This window comes from Rousettus aegyptiacus, unplaced genomic scaffold (assembly GCF_014176215.1).
Source record: "Rousettus aegyptiacus isolate mRouAeg1 unplaced genomic scaffold, mRouAeg1.p scaffold_m13_p_12, whole genome shotgun sequence".
Classification (NCBI taxonomy): Eukaryota; Metazoa; Chordata; class Mammalia; order Chiroptera; family Pteropodidae; genus Rousettus; species Rousettus aegyptiacus.
In genome coordinates, this window is record NW_023416287.1 from 42,096,395 (window position 1) to 42,115,922 (window position 19,528).

General features: G+C 44.7%; 1 protein-coding gene across 4 annotated transcripts in view; it reads left to right on the top strand.

Annotated features, from left to right (window-relative positions):
- Positions 1-10,845: 10,845 nt before the first annotated feature.
- SYNDIG1 (synapse differentiation inducing 1) overlaps positions 10,846-19,528 on the top strand; it is a 233,321-nt gene continuing 224,638 nt past the window's right edge. Inside the window, exon 1 of one of the 4 annotated variants that reach the window (XM_016126174.2) lies at positions 10,846-11,002. The gene's annotated coding sequence lies outside the window, so the exon portion shown is untranslated. Of the gene's footprint in view, positions 11,003-11,138; positions 11,468-19,528 lie in introns of those variants that run through there. The other 3 variants (XM_016126173.2, XM_016126170.2, XM_016126169.2) reach the window with 3 other exon arrangements.

The following is a 19,528-nucleotide window of genomic DNA, read 5'->3' on the forward strand; positions in this document are numbered from 1 at the left end:
GTGACACCTCTGAGTTTGTCCTGCCTGTAGCAAAGGAGTATGTATTTCTACATGCCCATCACTGGTTACTGGACACTAAGGTACTGCCTCAGGAACAGTAAAGTAACAGGCAGTGGGGTTCAGCACCAGACCTGTAGTGAAAAGAAACTGAGGTCTGATGTCAAGTCTAGAGACTGAGGGAAAAGGAAGTAAGTAGATAGATCATTAGCCAGGAAAGTAAAGAGGCAGGTAGAATCAGTAGCAAGAACTGGTTTCAAAATGTGGTTCAGATCAAAGTCTTCTTTTGTGAATGTGAGTAAGTGGGTCCCTCACACCTCATGTGCAGCCCTGAGGAGTCTAGGCTTCCTCTGCAAACAGGGTTAATAATACCTATGGAAGAGATGGCCCCTGAAGAGTGAAGAGAATATATATGGAAGGACTTCTGCTAAGTGCTGCACAGAGAGGGAAGCTCTGTGAGTACAGACTTTGGACTTCAGAAATGTCCCCCCATCATGCAGTCACCCACACACCTCTCATTCACCATAAACAGCACATGTTCTCAGGATGCTCTGTGGTGGAAGCAGCAGCAGGAGTCTGCAGACTAGCCTGGCACAGCTCCTGGCCACAAGGTCACCTGCTCTTTTCAGTGGTCCATCCTGACATCAAGATGCAAGCCCCCAGGCATCTCCATCAGAGCCAGCCACGTAAATCACAGTAGAAATTATTGTGGCATTTGTGTTTGAAGAACTTCGATATTTCTTGTATTACTATTTTGGTTTTGGCTAGCAGGCTGTTTATATGACAGTCAGAGCTCATGGGTCTAATGACTGTGATAGACTAGAATAAAGAAAAGATGAATATTCTTTTCACGGACAAAAAAAAAAAGAATTGTTTTTACTGCTTCTTAAAACTCCCCATCCACTAAGCTTAGATGATCAGTTGATATTGTCACCTTGGAACACTTGACATATCCTGATATTTCCCTTTTACTTTGCCCTTGAACTCTTCAAAAGGGAAGCTGAGGTTAAGTGATCTCGAAAGTCTGGAGTGAGAGGGGTTTCAGAAGGATACAGAGATTAAAACACACTGAGCAAAAATTGCTGCTAGCTTTGGAAAGAGCAGGGAGGCCCGCCACACCAAGAAGCGGTACTACTGCTTTCTCTCTCCATGATGCCATGTTATGCTGTGATTTCTGTGTCATGAGACTCTCATGGGTAGCCTCTGCCCTGCATGTCCCCTCCACCCACACACTGTTCTGGAAGAACAGGCTCAAAGGAGAAGGCAGCCGAGGGGCTGCATATTTACAGGTGCCACTCTCCATGCAGCTGTGGCATGCTGATCGCTTCTTCAGAATTTGCCTTTGTCTTGACAATTAGGGTACAGTTTGATGGTTCAAGGGGAAAAGACATGCTTCTGTTGAAAACTGTGTTTTCGAGGAAGGAGTAAATTGTGTTTTTCTATCTGTCGACTATTTAGGTACCAAAACAGTTTCTTCACAAGACAAAAATACATTATTGTGGGTGCATCTAGTCTCTGCGTGGGTAGCAGGTGGTAGACCTAACACTCCAGCCATCCCCACTGCTGTCCCAGTGCTACCTCTCCAGCCATGAAATGTTTGGTACCTGGTTAGTGCAAGACCCAGCTGCCACTGCCGAAAGCCCTCAGCAATGAAAACCTTTAAAAAAATTTTATACACACATATATTTTTTACAGGTAATCCAAATTTTTAATTATCAAATTTATTTGTTTAGAAAGAAAAAAAGGCACATTATATATATATATATATATATATACACTATAAGAAAAAAAGGCACATGCTATATATATATATAGAAAATAAGTAATTTTGTTTGCAGCAAGAATGCCCCACAGTATTCAAATGGTGTACACTCAGTTCTCTAATTCTTTTTAGCTCTAACAGAACAGCAGCTGCTGTTGGTAATGACACCCAGTGGCGCTCACCTTCCTATGTGCACATGCACACATGAACATGCATACTTGCACACATGTACACAGACTTGTGTAGTCTACCAGTGAAGAGCTTCCAGACTAGTAAGTGTAATAAGTAAGGTAATAAAGAACAGTGCTCCAGACAGGAAGTGGCCTGGCTGACAGAAGCATAAAGAGGAAGAGTTCTTTCTTGAAGGAAGGACAAAATCCCAATCTTGTGTTTTGGGGATGTTGGAGACAAGCCTGCCTTTGGGTGGGATGGTCATGCAGCCAGCAGTGAGGAAGATGAGGGGACAGATGGAGAAGTATGCCTAGCCAAACAAAAAAAAAGGGGGGAGGGGGAGAATTCCAGATGCTTTTCTGAACAAGAGAGTCATGTCACTTGTATGCAGATGTTTTTATAAGAGAAACGCTTTGCAAAAAGTATGAGAAAATCAGTATGTCTAATGATATATGATGATTTCAAAACTATCTCAAAAACCCTCAAAGCTGACCATTTTTCTTTGCCATCTGTGGAAGATTTACTCATGACTTACATATACAAATCTGATTCTGTCATTCTTCTAGTTCAAGGTTGCTTGTGGCCCAAGGATGAAGGCCAAACTACTTAACCCTGGTCTGAGGCCTCTAGTAAACAGGCCACTACTTGCCCAGTTCCCTACCTGCCCAGCCTGACCACTTGACCTTACATGACTTACACTATGGTACCTTATGCTTCTTCTGACCTAAAAACCTATAAGAGCCACTCAGCCCCCTGGAGAACTACCTCCCCAGCTCCCAGTGTGCACAAGTGCCCACAAACAGGCTTGTAACTCCTGCTGGGCTTTCTGGGCTCAGCCGTCCTGATCACTCCCAGCCTCTGTGGACTGCACTTGCATTCACTCTGCTCCACTGAGATTCCTGTGTTCCTAGTCAGATAAATTGTGGATCTGCAGGGTCACTGCCTGTCCCCCTGACTGAACAGGTAGGGTCACCGCTGTCTTGCCATCATGGCCCCCAGGATCTTTATTCATCCCTGCCCTATAGTAGACACTGGCAAAGTTCCTGAACCAGGAACTTGGTGTAGACCAGAAAAGATGTATCCAGTCACTTGGCCATCCAAAGCAGTCTGCCACTGCAGATACTGCTACTTTCCATTATCTATTAGATAATCTTATTTTGCTATTCTTTCCATGACTGTGAGGATGAGATGTATTTAACAAGCTACACCTCAGCTGGTGAAATTCCCTTCTATATGTTCTTAATTGTCAAGTGGTCTTTCTTTTGTGCTGCTAGCCAAGGCATATTTGTCCTGTACTCCAGGCTGGTTAGATTCTGTGTGGCATGCTCAGTTCCTGCTGTATGAGGGGGGCCCTCATGGTACCCCAGTGCCCTGATATCAAGCAAAGCACATTTAAGGGACCCCAAGAAGGAGAGGCTTCCAGGACAGCTGTGGTAACGCCAAGCCCTGGTTCTCTGTGGGCCCTGCTTACGTGGATGATGGTCACCCAGCGAACACAGCCAGAGTGCAGGAGAGCGCCACATGTTTTGGTTCTGGCACTTGCCCTAGTAACTTTTTTAGTTTAAGAGAGATTTAAGATTTTTTTTCTTGAAATATGAGTGAAAACCTGAGAATCATGAAAATGAAATTGCTTACCTCTATTTCTTTCCCTCCAGTTCCACATCCTTCAAAATTACAGAACTGGTTAATTTTTCAATAGAACTCTATTTTTGGCAGATAAAAAAGCACATGCAGCAAAAATATATATCTTCTTGAGCCAAAAATGAGTTCTTAGGCCTTCTAGAAAAATCCCAGAAATCATGCTAATAATTAATGGCATGTTTAAATGCTTAGTTCTGCACCAAAAATGTTTTCAATGATCCCAATCTCAGTTTTTCATTATATTAGAGCTACGCTAGGACATGTAGTTCTTTTGTACGGCAAGTAAAACATGGTCTTCTTTCATTTTAGTGAAGGAGTTACATTGCTCTGTCTGCTTCAGGGCATGAATCAAAGTGGACAAACGAATCCATTTTTTTTTGAGGCTAGTAATTTTGAGTACATGCTGCAAATTCTGAACTCGTCCATCCTCATAGCAATATTTCTCAAAGCTAAACTTTCTTTCATTTTTTTACTCTCCAACAGAGTCCTGGAACACAATTGTATTTTCCAACTTTTTGCAAATACATTTTCTGAAAGATTCTGATTATTCTAATACTTCACTCCATCAGAAGAACAGATATATGTTATGAATCATTAACTGAATCCCAGGAGATATCAGATAGAAGCCATTCATTGAGGCAGGACAGGGTGAATCAGGGGTCGGGGAATATGGAGGAGTAGCCATATTGGCAAAGTGGGAAGCTGATGCTAGAGGCTCTGGTGTGCACAGGGTAGGTTGCTACCTGACATCACTGGAAATGTTCAAGAAAATGTGAGACCAAATCTGTGTTTAGGTCAAGTGATAGTCAAAGAAGAAGAAATGAATTCTAAAGTCAAGAGGAATTAGGTGCAGGGTAAGGGACAAGCAGGACAGCAGCAGAAAGAAAATGAATGGTCCGCAATATTGTACTTAGCACAGCAAGGGCACTTGAACTTAATACCTCTTTCCTGACTGATCTCTGGCTGCATTGTGTGCATGGGCTGCTCACTAGGAAAGGCGCAGGATCTAGCCCAACCAGACAGCTTAACCAAAACTACCTTTGTGTGTGTCTGATGTAATCCACAAAAATGAACTTCCTTGCAGCCCAGTCTCAACAGAGGGTCACCTTCAAAGAAAAAGAAAGATTGATTTGACACCTAACATCTTGAAGTAAAATGCAGATCTTTAATGTTGACTTAGGTAATACAGGAATTTCACACAGTAAATTACACAGCAAAAATTCCCAGGATCCTATTTAGTTTCCCCTCTTGTGCCAGAGGGAGCCTGCTTGACACATGTTCAGGCACAGCACAGAAATGTGGGGTGCCAGTGCTTCCTGGACCCCGGGAGAATGGGGGCTCTGCACATTTACTTCCTTTTTATCTCTCACCTGGGTGATTCTGAGAAACACTCTCTTTATTCATCAGATAGTCCCAGGGGATCAAGAACTGGCTGTTGCCCACAGTAGTGACTACTTCAGGGATTCCTCTTTGGACTGGTTTCTCATCCCTCCCTTTTGACCATCCTGGTGGCCCTTCACTCCTGTCCCAGGAATTATTTCCCAAACAAAGTGCCTAACCACACCCTCAGAGTCTGATTTCGGGAAAGGAGGCTCAGGCCAAGGCACTTGATTTTCAGATATTGTAGCACCTGTGCTTTACTGAGGTGAATGGAGCTTGCCCAATTCAAGTGCATGAAATTGTTAGCTCCATTGAGAAAAACTATGCCAACAGAAGATGGGCACACAGTCACTAAGAAAATAAGTAGAAAAAGCTGTTACTTCAGTTTCAGTCAGGTCCAGGGAGAAGAAGAAACAACTCTGAAGTGTTCCTCACCAGCATGTCTGGCAATGTCCACAATAGTCGCAGCTCCTCTTTGGCTGTTCACTCCTATGGGTGCTCCTGACTAGCCCCCCATGGAAAATGCCTTTATGCCCACTTTGTAGGTGGATAAATTGATATTTCAAGAGGTCAAAGGGCTGGTTGAATGTCAAGTAGGTAAAAACAATGAGCTGGATCTAACCTCGTCCACCAGACACTGACATGCCCGCTTCCACTACACCACGGAGTGCCCATGGTACTAGACACGCTTAGATGTTTCTCCAGGCTCTGGCTTTAAAGGTCTGGAGCCAAGAGAAGCAAGAAATCTACACTTCCACTCTTTTTTAAGGTAAATTAAGGCTCTCCCAGAATGAGAATGATACTAAAGAAATGTGCAGGTGAGAGCCATTAACAGCAAGGTCCACAAAAGCCAAGAAACAGACAGATGGAATCTGGGGAGACGTGAGGGGACACGGCAGTGTCGGCCACACTCAGCCTCTGCCCCTTGAAACAAGAAGCACTTGGACTAAAGAGATAACAAAAATCACTCCTCCTACATAGCTTCTGAAGGCCTTCTAGCGCCAGGATCAGTTTCATGCCAAGAATCTAGAATTTGTCATTCCCCTCAACTTCTTTGGGAAGAATACCCAGTAAGCCCTGATAGTCTTACCAGTTATATTTAAGAATGATAACCAGCCATCTCTGCTTAGGAAAACACACTGAGTAGGTCAAACACATTCTTGCCTCATACAATGCCAGGCCATGGATATTCTAATTATGCTTATTTTAGATATGAGGAAACCCAGGCTCTATAAGTGAGGACAGAGAGTAATGGGAAGTGGTAGATGCTCACTTTAAGGTTTGCCTGCCTGGCTCCTAGGTCTGAGCTCCTCACCTGATGGTAAGCATTCAGCAGACTCCTCACAGATCCCCTCTATTAATGTTGCTACTGGCAAAGTTGAAGACGGGTCGGATCTGAATCCCACTCCTCAACTCACTAGCTATGTGATAGGCAAGCTACTCGGTCCCAAACACTCAGCTTATTCATCTCCTGAGATCACTCTGCATGGAGCTCAGACCAACATTCAGTGAGGTTATGTGTATAAAAAAAACCTGTCTTGTCCTCAGGTGCAGCTGATTGAAAAAATGGCCTCAAATTCCTTCCAACCCTTGTCACATCCCAGTCTCCAATGTGGCTTTATGGCACCATCCATTAAAAGGTGGAGGTTATTTCCCCATATCCTGAATCTGGACTGGGCCACATGACCTGCTTCAGTCAATGAGATCTTAGCTAATGTGATATCTGCTTGAAAAACAGTATGAATTGAAGGCTGCTGTTGCTGTTGGGCAGCCTGTAGCCTTCAGTTTGAAAAGAATCCTGGGTCAGCCTACTGAAGAAAGAGGTTGATGGCCCAGTTGGCCCATCACCCCAGTCCATAGTCCACCAACCCTTAGACATGTGAGCCAGGCTTTTAACTGGCAGATGACTACACATGCCTAAGTGAGCCCAGACAGCACCACGTGATACAGAAGCAACCTATTCCAGCAGGCTCAGCCTGTATTGCTGACACTCAGAATTGTAAACAAATAAACTATTGTCATTTTAAGCCGCTAGGTTTTGCAGTAGTTTGTTGTATAGTAGATAACTGATACAATGGCACTACAGAGGTTGCCTAAAATATATTAACTTTCTCCCTTCATTGATTCTTTCCAAAATGAAGTAATGGATACAGAAGCAAGACTGCTTATTTTGAAATTGGTAACCCAGATCTGGCTTGACTGCCCTCCACGTGGCCCCTCTGGAACTGTTTCCTCACCTGTAGAATCAAAGGGTGGTACTAGGTGATCTCAAAGTACTCCTCCAACTCTAACATTCTGACATTGTATTACATATTTTTTCCTGTTCAAAATTCTTATTTCAACACAGCCTCAGAAATTTTTCTAGGTTTTCAATATTTCCTTTATTTCTGAGAGCAATTCATCTTTTTCTTATAGCCTTACCTATCATGTCTACATTGAACATCTGAATCGTCATCCTTCTGTCCTTCTAAGTCAACAAGAGTCTACTTTAATAAGACATTGCAGCTTTTTCAATTCCTGGATGTCATCAATTTTAGTCAAACAATTAAATGATGTTGGAGGGGGAGAAAAGGAAAAGCTGGATTGATTTATATGATTTAAAATTGAGTTTGACATTCTTTGTCTTTAACATTATAATCAATGTTTGAGGTTCATCATTTTGCATATTTGATCTAAAAATGGTTTCTAAATGAGCACTATTGACCCCTAGACACTGTACATAGAACTACATTGGTGTTTTGTAACCTTTGCACATGGTCTAAAGCCTTTTAATTCAAAACATATTGAGCAATGTTTCCTATTTGTAAAACTTAAACCTGTGTTTCCTCTCCTAAAGTCACTTCTCTCTGAGCATATAACAGCTTCTCCTGAAAGTTTTCAAGAGGACTGACAGCTGGATGGGTGCTTGAGTGACAATTCCTCATAACACATGAATCGGCCTGACCTCACTCTCTTAGCTTTAAAAGTTCTGTAATCTCCTCAAAGAGATAAACATTGTCGAGGAGGTAGCCCAATATCTAGGAGATTTGGCAATTTTTACTGTGTCCCACTGCCCAAGACATGACAGCTGCTTATTTATTTTCTTATGTTAATGCTACATCATAGTATAATCACTATGATCACAGTCCAAGCAACAACTAGGTAACCATACTTAAAGGAAACTGCCCTATGTGTGCAGCTACAATTCCAGATCAACTGAGGTACCCACCAAGAACCCCGGACCCCTTCCCTTAGTCGTCACATCTGCTAGGAGCAGGTGACAGCCCTCTCTTCATTTGAGATTTCTATTTGAGATTTCTGGCCCTGGCAAGTTTCTTTTACATTGAAGTGTAAAGCCTATTAGAAATGTAGAAACATTAAAAGATATGTGTCTGTATGCAGGGGAAAGGTCAAGAAAGACAACATTCATCTGGGTATCTTGAAGGTATATGAGTGGTATGAGAGAAAATCACGATGATGATGTCCCACATCTTAACTGATTCCCTTTACTTTAAAATTACCTTCTTTCTTCAGAGACATATATTTTTGACCTCACAACCCATGTGAGTTTTTTTTTTTTGACAATTCTAAATCACTGAGTATTTGTTCAATACTTGGGATGTTCCCAAGCAAAGTGCTTGTACAAGTATAAATGCAGTGACATAACAGAGCCCATCCATATAACCGGGAAAGAGAAGTTACACACTCATTCCACAATAGAAGAAAATGTGTGTGTTTAAGTATTAAAGTGTGTGAGGCATGTTATGAAAATTAAGCCTTTGAAAATTTAGGAAATGCAAGACTCCTTCCCCAAAATGCATTCATGATCAACACATCACCTGGAAAAGCCAGGGTACAGAGTTCCAAAGCACCAGCCTGAAAGATTCAAAGTACCTAGGATGTGGAGATAGTCCACAGAACTCAATACAGGTATTTTCTTCCTTTAACTTCTGCAACCCTCACTTTTGGAGTCCTCACTCCACAGGCCACCAGAGGTAACCAGAGATCACATTTTATGCTGCACTCAAGAAGGTGCCTGCCTGCTATAGTAGGAAAAATAAATAAATTTAAAATTCAAACGGTACACTAGAGGCAAAGTGTAGCCACAGCTGCAATCCAGGCTGGTGTTCTTGTGGCAAAACAACTGGCCTCCAAAGTCAACCCCAAAGCCTAAGACATGCAAAAGTACACCAATAAAGAGACAGGGAACCTGGGTTAGGCTATTCCTGTGTATTGGGTACCTATTGACGTCTCATCTAACCTTTTCTTAAAAACCTCAGATTTTCCATCTGACAAACAGGAATAATGATTCTCCACCTCAAATGAGTCTAACAATATCTATCTGTTCTGCCCAGTGGTTCAGATGAAAGAATGTTCTGTTCAGAGAAGGATTCAGGAACAATAAGCAACTTTATTAAGGTAAGGCAGCATTTTCCTCCCATTTGAGTTTTTCTAGATGGAGAAATATACAATGCCCTTTTCCGAGCATTCCAGACCACAGCCTTGCAGCTCTGGGATCTAGAGGAGGAAGCCGTAGTTGTGCTTCGCCATGTGCAGAGAAAGAGATTGATGTGATCCAGGTGGGTAAAGACAAACCACAGGTGGTACTTGATTCCAATAACCTGCCCCTCCACTCAAATACGTCCCTACAGTAGCAGTCTGACCTCAGCATTTCTCTTTAGGCTGCTGAGGTTCCACAGGAGTCAAGTCCCCTAGAAGAGACAATGGGGTGGGACTTGCAGTTCTGACACCACCTCCAACTCTTACCCTATGGAAACTCCGCCAGAGGAGGCACCGCAGAGGAGGCAGAGCCTTCTGGGCAAAGGATTGGTTACCAGGCTGGAGGGAGGGCTCGGCCCCTAGGTGGGTTTCTTAGGGCATACCCAGCCTTGACCTCCAGGGGCAGCCTAGTCCGGCAAGGCTGGGCTAATGGCAGGTCTGCGCCTGGGGTTAAAATGGGCTCACAGTTTTTCTACATCACTTTTGACCCTCTTATTGACAGTGTCTTTCTTTCATAGTTCATGAAATCCAAATGGAAAGCACGACTACCCCTCAAACGAAATGCAGACTCTTGGGAGGTGGTCCTCCGTGGGCTCTGGCTCCCCTCTCCCTACTCTCTGCGCCAGCATTCTGACTGTCCTCCAACCCCGCAGGTCCTCGGCCCCCCGCAGCTACTCACTTTCCCTTTCGATTCCAAATATGGAGGGCCAGCCATATCTGGACAACAGACCCGTTTGAGGTTGATCAGGGGAGGGTCTTGGAGTCTGGGCCCCGTGACTGGTTTCCCCTGGATGGTTGGCTGGTTAGGACTTGAGCAGATGCCAAACCTGTAAAGTGGGTTCTTATCAACCTCAAAACCGAACCAGAGCCTAGGGAGGTCTCTAGGACCAAGGGGGAGACATCCCTTCTCGGAGCCAGGCGGCAAATCCCTGCCCTCTGAGTCCCCAGTGGCTGGACCCACTATCCCAGTCTCTGTCGCCCTCAGATTCCCAGACACCGGCCCCGGGCCATATGCCAGATCACCCGCGGAGGCCTGGTCTGCCTGGGGCAAAGTTAGTGGTCACCTTCGCACGGGGCAGTTTCATTCCCCCCTCCCCCGCCTTTTCTTCCTCCTCTTCCTCCCCTCCTTGCTGCCATCCTTCCCTGGAGCCGGTGGCTGCTGTCTTCTGCACACGTGTTTCCAGGCTCAGCAAGCCGAACGGCGCGCCCCGAAGTGCCCCCTGCCCAACCAGCCCGCTGCGCGCGCGCCGCGGCAGTCTCCCCGCACCCTTTCCTTTCCTGGGGGCCTGAGGTCCGGCATCTCCCCGCCGCCCCAGCCGCGGCCGCTGCCGCTGGTCCTGCGCTCCCAGTACGCGCGGGACAGCTGGGGGCGCGGGTGGCGAGTTCAGGGCAGGGAGCGGCGGGGGCAGAGGAGCCGCGCGGAGGGGATCGGAGGGGAGGGGAGGGCAGAAGAGGAGAGAGCCAGAGAGCTGAGGAGCAAAGGCGGGCGCCGCACTTCCCCGCACGCTTGCTTGCTCCAGAGACTGGCGGGCGGCCGCCTGGGCTCACTAGCCAGGTCACCTTGTCCGGGAGGTAAGTCCCACCGCCCCGGCAGCGCGGGCGGCGGAGGGCCTTGCGGGAGCTGGGCGGGGGACGCGGGCGGGCGGCTCGGCACTGGCGGCGGCCTCGCAAGGGAGGGTGTCCTGGCTCCGCCTCGGAGCCGCAGACCCGGCGGCAGCTCGGCGCCAGCGTCGAGTCTGGGTGGTCGCGGCGGCGGGACCTGTGGGGCTTAAGGTGGTCAGGCGCAAAGGAAGAGCAAAGCAGGAGAAGATGCGGAAGGAAGGGCCGTGTGCTGTCAGTTCAGGCTGCAGCTTGGCATTTCGCCACCCTAGGCGCCCCGGCGGAGGGGCCGCTGTGCAAAGTCAGTGGGAGCTAGTGAGGCCGAGATCTGGCAGCATAGTGGAGCGGGACTGCTCAGGCTGTGACAGCGGGCAGTGAGCATCGGCAGAGCGGGGTCCGGCGACCCCCGAGGAGACCCAAAGGAGCTGGCTGGGGCTGGTGAGTGGGCAGCCACGGCGCTGAGGACCGAGGTCCACCTGGACCAGGAGGGAAAGTGGGCTTCGATTCGCAGAGCGGATGGAAAGGAAGGCGAGGGTTCGAATGCGCTGGGGTTGGGATCTCCCAACAGGCAACTGGGACGGAGGCGGGGACTCCCGGAACTCCTAGCTGTTGGCGATGGGAATACCGGCATCAGTGAGCTGTCTGGCCTCTGGCAGCCACGACAGCCAGCAGCCCTGGGATCCATCAACACAGGCGCAGAGAAGGAAGAGAGTGGATGTGCTTTTGGGGTTCAAGTTCTAGTCTCGATTTCCCTAGGTGTGATTTCTGCCTTTTTGTATGTGCTCTTGGAACAGAAGAGAGAGGAGTGGATTACAGGCAAAGTTGGGCACTTTCCTTAGGAAGGGGCTTTGATAGCTGTGTATTTTCTGCAAAATCCCAGTAGAATGGGCGCTCGTAGCCCTTTTTGGAGAAGGCTGCCAGTTGCGGTAGCTTGACTTTCCTGAAGGACTAGAGGAAGGGGTCGTCTGGTTGCATTTTATTTCCTTAGGTGTCCCCCCCCCCCCCCCGCACGCAGAGGCTTGGACTCCTGGCATCCAGACTTCAGGTGCTCGAAGCCCTTCTGCGGCGTCAGATGCGCTGGCTTTGCCAGGTCATTGGCCCGCTCTCGATATCTGCGCCTTCCTTGGCCAAGTCCTGGTGTTTAGTGCAGCAGACACTGACTGGTCCAGGGCTTAGCTGATTTTGGGGCCAGGAGGTGCGTGACTCATTTTCAGGCGGTGGGCCTTGCGCGCGTATCTGTCCGCCTGCCTCTTACTGGCGAGTATGTTTGGTCAGAGCCCAAAGGGAGAGGCTGCGCAGACCTGCAGCCTGTAGGGTGAGCAGCCTGGTAACAAACCCAGAAGGAGCGAGCCAACTTTTCCTTGCTGAAGTGCGGTTGCCTGGGTAGCCGCGTTGGTGAGGGAACGTGGTCCTCTAAGAGGGGGTCCTACTCTGGAAATTCTGGCAGCAGCCAAAATGAAAATGAGCCCCCAAGTTGTCTGGGGGCAGTCTGATGTCCGTTCTCGCTATGACAGGAAGTTGCTGGAGCTGGATTTTCAGATGAATTATTGCATGTTGTGTGCCTTGCGGTTGTGTTGAACGTCCTTCTGGATATCAGACTACAGGTGTGGGGATTGTGGGATGTGTGAGGAAGAGTCCTTCCTCCCTCTCTCTCTTTAACACCACCTGGCACCTTTGCAAGGAGCAAATGTTATTTGTAGCTGATCTCCCACCTGGCCCTCAAAATGGAATAGTCATAATCAAGAGGGGCCTTGTTAAATAAAGGGGATAAAATGAGAAATCTATTTTTCAAGTTGTTTTATTATAGAAAATTCCAATGGTACACAAGGGTAGAAGAAATAGTACACTAAACCTCTAGTGTACCCCTCATTGCACCATCACCCCTATTAACCCTTTGCCCTTCCCCCTTGTTTACTGTCCCTCCTCACAGGTCTGGAGGCCATGTTTGATGAAGGATTTAAAAGCTCATTTCACCTCTAAATGCATTCCCATGTATCTCCACCTGATGATGTTTCATTTCATTTTCACCTAACCATCTTCAGAAATGACTGCTTTAACTGATTCCATTAGAACATAGGTGATGTTAAAATAAAAATGAAGACAAATCCCATTTCCGTTTTGGGATAGAAAAAAGAAAACCTGCTAACACTCCTTAATGGCATAAATGGGGTAACTGAGGCAAGAAGGAGAAATCCAGACCCCAAGAAAAAGAGACATTTGAAACAATATAGATTTGACAATAGATATCATTTGATGTGCAGGGGATAGATAAGAATTCAATTGAACTAAGATAAGCAAAAGAACCTTTTTAGGTAAAAACTTAAAAAAATGTTTCATAAATAATAAGCAGTTAATTTCTTCCACATTTAGCATGACATAATAGTGCGACACTGGACTTGACTCATTAACTCTAACCTTTTTTTTTTTCTTCTTGGGAGTTATTACTATTAAGAGAATAAAAATATTTTTTCTTATGTAAGCTTTCTATCAAAGTCAGTACTAATCTGAGGTTCATGAAAAGTACTAAATATTTCATCTCTCAGCTAGGAAACATTTGGTCATCACACCAGTCGCATCACCCTCTGGAGAGACACTACTCATTCACATTTGATTCCAGGTGTAGTTTTTGTTGGCTGGAGAATAGCATTGAAAAAGCCTCAAGAGACAGTAGGAGGATGACCCCCCCACTCCTACACACACACACACACACACACACACACACACACACATACCTACATGGTCCTCCCACCCTGCACACCTCAGCACCTCTATATAAAAGCTGTTTCTAAAAATTGTCAGTGCCGTTCTTGAAAAATTCAGTCAGACTTCTGAATACCTTCATAAGGTGCACTATTTAAAGGCATCCTTAGCTAACCTTTTGTAGTATGAATAACCATCCTGAAAGCAAGCAGTTTTGTCTTCTTTCCCCACCCCCAATAAAAACCTTGTCTTTCCATGGCACCAGCATGACCATGAGCCCCTCACTTTGGCCTTTGCAGGGCCCCTGTGCACATTGGAGATTCTCATGGCCAACACAGACTGATTGTGATCTGTCGTTTGAATAGACTTGACGTTACCAACAAAATTCTCTTAATGAGTGTGTGAAGGTGGCAAGGAGTAAAGGATATGGGGTTCATTTGTCAGCAGCAGCAAAGTGGTAGTGCTAAATAAGTGGCAAAAAAGTTTGTTCTTTGAAGATAAGGTCACAAGGCCATTTTGTGGAAACCTGCTGATATGAGGTAATACTGGAGCCATATCTTATGACCCAGCATCATTATGCTGCAGACATTGGACCAACATGTCACACACACACACACACACACACACACACACACACACTAAATATATTCAAACATTAAATATTCAAAATAGTTAAGATAGGCTACCTGGGTTTCTGCCTATGTTATGGGAATGGGAATGAAGGTAGTGATAGCTGATTTTAACAAATGTGATTGTTCAATATTCTCAGTGCAAGATACTTAGACATTCCAAATTATTTCTGAGTGTTCATAAACATGTTTTAAAGAGGAGCTGCAGTAACTCTTTCAGGTACTGGGCTACAAGTCAATGCCGTCATTGTGGTTTTATTGACATCAGGATGTATACTAGATTTAAGCTGTGGGTGGGGGAAGGAGGAGTCAGGGAGACACACATTTGTGATTTTCCCATGTCTGTGGCTGCCCTGCCTCCCCATTGTATTTTCTGGAGTGCCGGTAGGAAGATAGGTTTCAAACTCTGGGTTCTGCTGCCTGCTTGGTGAGTAATCTCAAATCACTTAACTATCTTGAGATTCTGTTTCTATTCATCCATGTTTTCCTCTGGATTTTGAAAACAAAATGTCTATAGTTGTAACAATTTTTTAAATGCAGAAGACTCTGGATTGAGAACATTTTAGTGTTTTAGAATGTATCCTTTGTATCTCCATTGCTCTCTGTGAATAGAAAATGAACCCAGGCCCTTCATTGCATGTGCATCCTACAATTCTTTTGTGGCAAGAGTCAGAATAAGGACAGTGTGTATGTCCATGTACATGTGCATTCTCACATAAGAATATGACTAAGTAGTGTAGACATTCGTGTTAGCTAGGGTTTAGAGGGAATGTATAAGAAGGCTTATGATCAATAGTTTATGAAATATATCTAACAAAACTAAATTTAGATTCATATCACATTTAAAATTACATGATGCATGTTCTCTAGGATAAAACATTGTAAAGCAGATAGCCAGCGAAGCACTGTTTATAACACATGACAACTTAAGTTACAAACTTTGATTAGATCAAAAGTTCAAATCATCTTACACCATTTTATGATACCCTGTTAAATTACATAAAACAAAATACTAAAGTACAACAACAATTAAGCGTTGGGATCCAAGATAACTGCTAGAACTAAGAAAAACACAACCAAGAAACAATGTACACATGTGGAAAATAATAACAATAAAACCTATTTCCAAAAGTATACTTCAGATCAATCCAGGGGAAAACTTTGCATATTTATTGTATAAAAATAATTTAGGAGCTCAATTAACATTATTCTAGGAGTTGAATGGTTGTGCTCTGGGGGTTCAAATCAATGTTCACTGTGAAACACTGAGTATTTAGTGTGCCAATCGATTCTTGTAACAATCACAGTCATTTTTTTTATGTCCTGATAATGCTGTAGTGGCATGTAGTGAATGTGACTCCTAGGGAGAAAGAAAGTGGGTATTAACTAATTGCAAGTTGAGTCTTTCATAAAGGGCTACTTAGTTTAAATTTACATTTAAAAAAAATATATTTCTGAGTTCCTGTCAAGATCATAGAATAGGTAAATGCTGTGCTTGCCTCCTCTTACAACCACATCAAAACTATAGCTAAACCACAGAACAACCATCATTGGGAGTCAGTCACTGGTCTAGCTGAATGGAAGTCCTACAACTAGGGACATACAGAGAGGCCATCTTGAGGTAGGAGGGTCAAAAACATGGTACAAGCTGGTTCCATACCCACATTTGGCAACTGAAAATCGTGGGGGCTATCTTGATTGAAGGGCCCCCCCAAAGGAGCGTGGGGTCCTGGCCCCAAGCTGGGTTCCACAGCTCAGTATTCCAGTGCTGGGAAAAGAATCCCTACAACTTATGGCTGTAAAAACCATCAGATTGTGGCTGAGTGAGACCAAGCATGGCTAAAATCACAGACATTCCTCTTAAGGGGCTCACATATGGACTTACTTGGAGACAGACTCACTGGCTGAGCATCGGCACTGAGACAGCAGAATGAAAGGTGCCAGGGATATATGGGGAAGAACTGAATTGTCTGACTTTAGGGTGAGGGCTGGAGGGGCAGATTTCTCCCAGACAGAAGTACTGACAGAAACCATTGTTTCTTCATTGAGCCCTCCTGTTCCCTGCATGCAGACACAGGCAGCCACCAGATGCAAGTCTCCATCAACCCTAGTAATCCCCTCCCTAGTGATTCCCTGAGATCCCATCCCACCCAACTTGTGGGCTTGCCTGGGCTGCCTTAAGTGGCTTTTCCATACAAACTGCCTGTCTAATGCTGTGGACATTCCTAAAATTTTTCAAAGGTTCACAAAACCCAAACGAGCAGCATCTTGACATGCCTCATGCATCTTGCTGAGCAGCCCCAAGTACAGCACTAGCAGTAGCCAGCCTCACTCAGTCCATGCCTTGGGCTCTCAAGGCAACTTCAAGCCCAGCTCAGGTGGCAACTATATACGAATTGCTTGGTGACTCTTTCCAGGTGGCCCTGGGCAGGGCACAGGCTGCAGCTGAACTTGGCCTGTGGTGCAGTTCATCTCAGGAGACCCTGGGGCCAGCATCCTCAACATCCAGCTTTGGACAGAGCTGGAGCTCCACTCTTAGCTGCACCTGAAGACAACACACCCAAGGTCAGACTGGGCAGGCACAAGAGCCCTTATAGAATGAATCCTGCTCTTTAGGGTCAGCCCCTAACCAGCCAGTACTCACAATCAATCAGCCTAAGGGTCAGTCCCTTCCACTGATGTGAGAAAAGCAACTAGAGCTTAACTACAACAGGAGGACACATACAACCCATACAAGGGACACACTCGAAGCACCTGGCTTAAATGATAAGGGAAGACTATGCCACCAGGCCCCACAGGACACCTACAATATAAGGCCACTCTACTAAGGCTGAGAGACATAGCAACCCTACCTAATATAAACAAACATAGGGAGGCAGCCAAAATGGAGAGAGAAAAAAAGTGTCCCAAATGAAACAACAGAACAAAATTCCAGAAAAACAACTAAACAAAATGGAGACAGGCAATCTACCAGATGCAGAGTACAAAACACTTGTTATAAGGATGCTCAGTGAACTTAGAAGAGTACATCAACTCAGTGAAAACTTTAAAAAATTAGAGATAGAAAACATAAAAATGGAGATAGAAAACCTTAAACGTGGAGATATAGAACATAAAAAGAAACAGTCAGAAATGAAGAATACATTAAAGGGAATCAACAGTAGATTAGATGAAGTGGAGGATCAAATCAGCAATTTAGAAGATAAGGAACAGAAAACATTTCATCAGAACAGCAATGAGAAAAAATAATTTAAAAAATAAGGATAGTTTAAGGGGCCTCTAGGATAATATAAAGTATATCAACATTTGCATATTATGAGTATCAGAAGGGGAAGAGAGAGAGCAAGAAATTGAAAATCCATTTTAAGAAATAATGATGGAAAACTCCCCTACCGTGGTTAAGGAAGGAGACATGCTATTCCAAGAAACACAGAGTGTCCCAAACAAGATAAACTCAAAGAGACCTGCACCAAGACATATCATAAATAAAATGCCAAAGTTTAAAGACAAAGAGAGAATCTTAAAAGCAGCAAGAGAAAAACAGTTACTCAAGGCAGGTCCCATCGACTGTCAACTGATTTCTTGACAGAAACTTTTCGGGATAGAAAGGATTTGCACAAAATATTTAAAGTGATGAAAAAACAAGAACCTATAACCAAGATTACTCTACCCAGCAAAGCTATCATTTGAAACCAAAGGAGAGATAAAGAACTTCCCAGATAAGAAAAAGCTGTGGAGTTCATCACCACCAAATCAAGAAATGTTAAAGGGAGTTCTTGAGGAAGAAGAAGAAGGAGAAAGAGGAGGAGAAGGAGAAGGAAAAGAAGAAGAAAATGAAGAGCAAAAAGAAGAAATAGGAGGGGAAAAAAAGATCAAAAATATGGATAATAAAATGGCAATAACTACATATCTATAAACAATTACTTTAAATGTAAATGGAGTAAATGCTCTAATCAAAAGATAGAATGGCTGATGGATTTTTAAAAACCCACAAGATCCTTACATATGCTGTATACAAGAGATTCACTTCAGATTTAATGGCACACACAGACTGAAAATAAAAGGAAGGAAAAAAGATATTTTATTAAAATAGAAACAACAAAAAAAGCTAGGATAGCAATAATTATACCAAGACAAAATAGACTTTAAAACAAAGTCTAGACCAAGAGACAAAGAAGGACCCAGTTATCCCACTGCTGGGTATTTATCTGAAAAACCCCAAAACACTGTTTTGAAGAGACATGTGCATCCATATGTGCACTGCAGCATTATTTACAATAGACAAAAATGGAGGCAATCAAGTGAACATCAATGAATGAATGGATAAAGAACAGGTGCTACATATATACAATGGAATATTACTCATCCATAACAAAAAAAAAAAGAATGAGAGATGGAAAAAAGTGGTGTAAATGATAGAGGTTTGGTTCATCCTTCTTGTGACCAAATCAAAGTTGTGACAGAAACATGGAGCAAACAGCAAGGAAAGTCACCTGGGATTTAGATGAACAGAAGCACTACAACTAGAAAGAGAAATAATTAATCACCCTGCATTAGTAGAAGGTAAGAGGGGGCAAAGATGTGATGCTGCCCAGTCCCAGCAGCTGACTGGGACAGAAGCTATAGCAGCGGTGGCTGGTAGCTGCAGTCACTTCTTAAAGGGACCATATCTACAAGCAGACTTTTGCAGGATCAGACCTGCACGCTCTGAGCACTAGCGCTGGATTGGCTGCTCAGGGAGGTGCCATGGATTTACGGGGACACTGAATAGTCAGAGTGAGGGCTGAAGCAGAGGCTTTCTCCAGGGCAGAAGTGCTGGTGGTATCTACTGTTTCTCTGTTGAGCCCTCCTCCTTCCCGGTGTGTGGACGAAGCACTGTCATAGCTGAGATGTCATCAAACTGGATAACAGAGGTCACTTTTCCTAGAGGATTCCCTGAAACTCTGCCTCCCCTAAATCACAGCCCCACTCAAGCCACATCCAGGTATGTCCTTGGCAAGTCTCGTGCTCCTTGCTGAGCAGCACCGAGACTCACTGTTGGCAACTGGCCTCAGAATCTGGTGTGGTTTCTTGAGGCAACTATAAGCACAGCATCTGTGGGTTTCTTGCTGAATCTTAACAGGTGGCCCAAGAGGGGCACAGGCTGGGGATAAATTTGACCTGCAGCTGA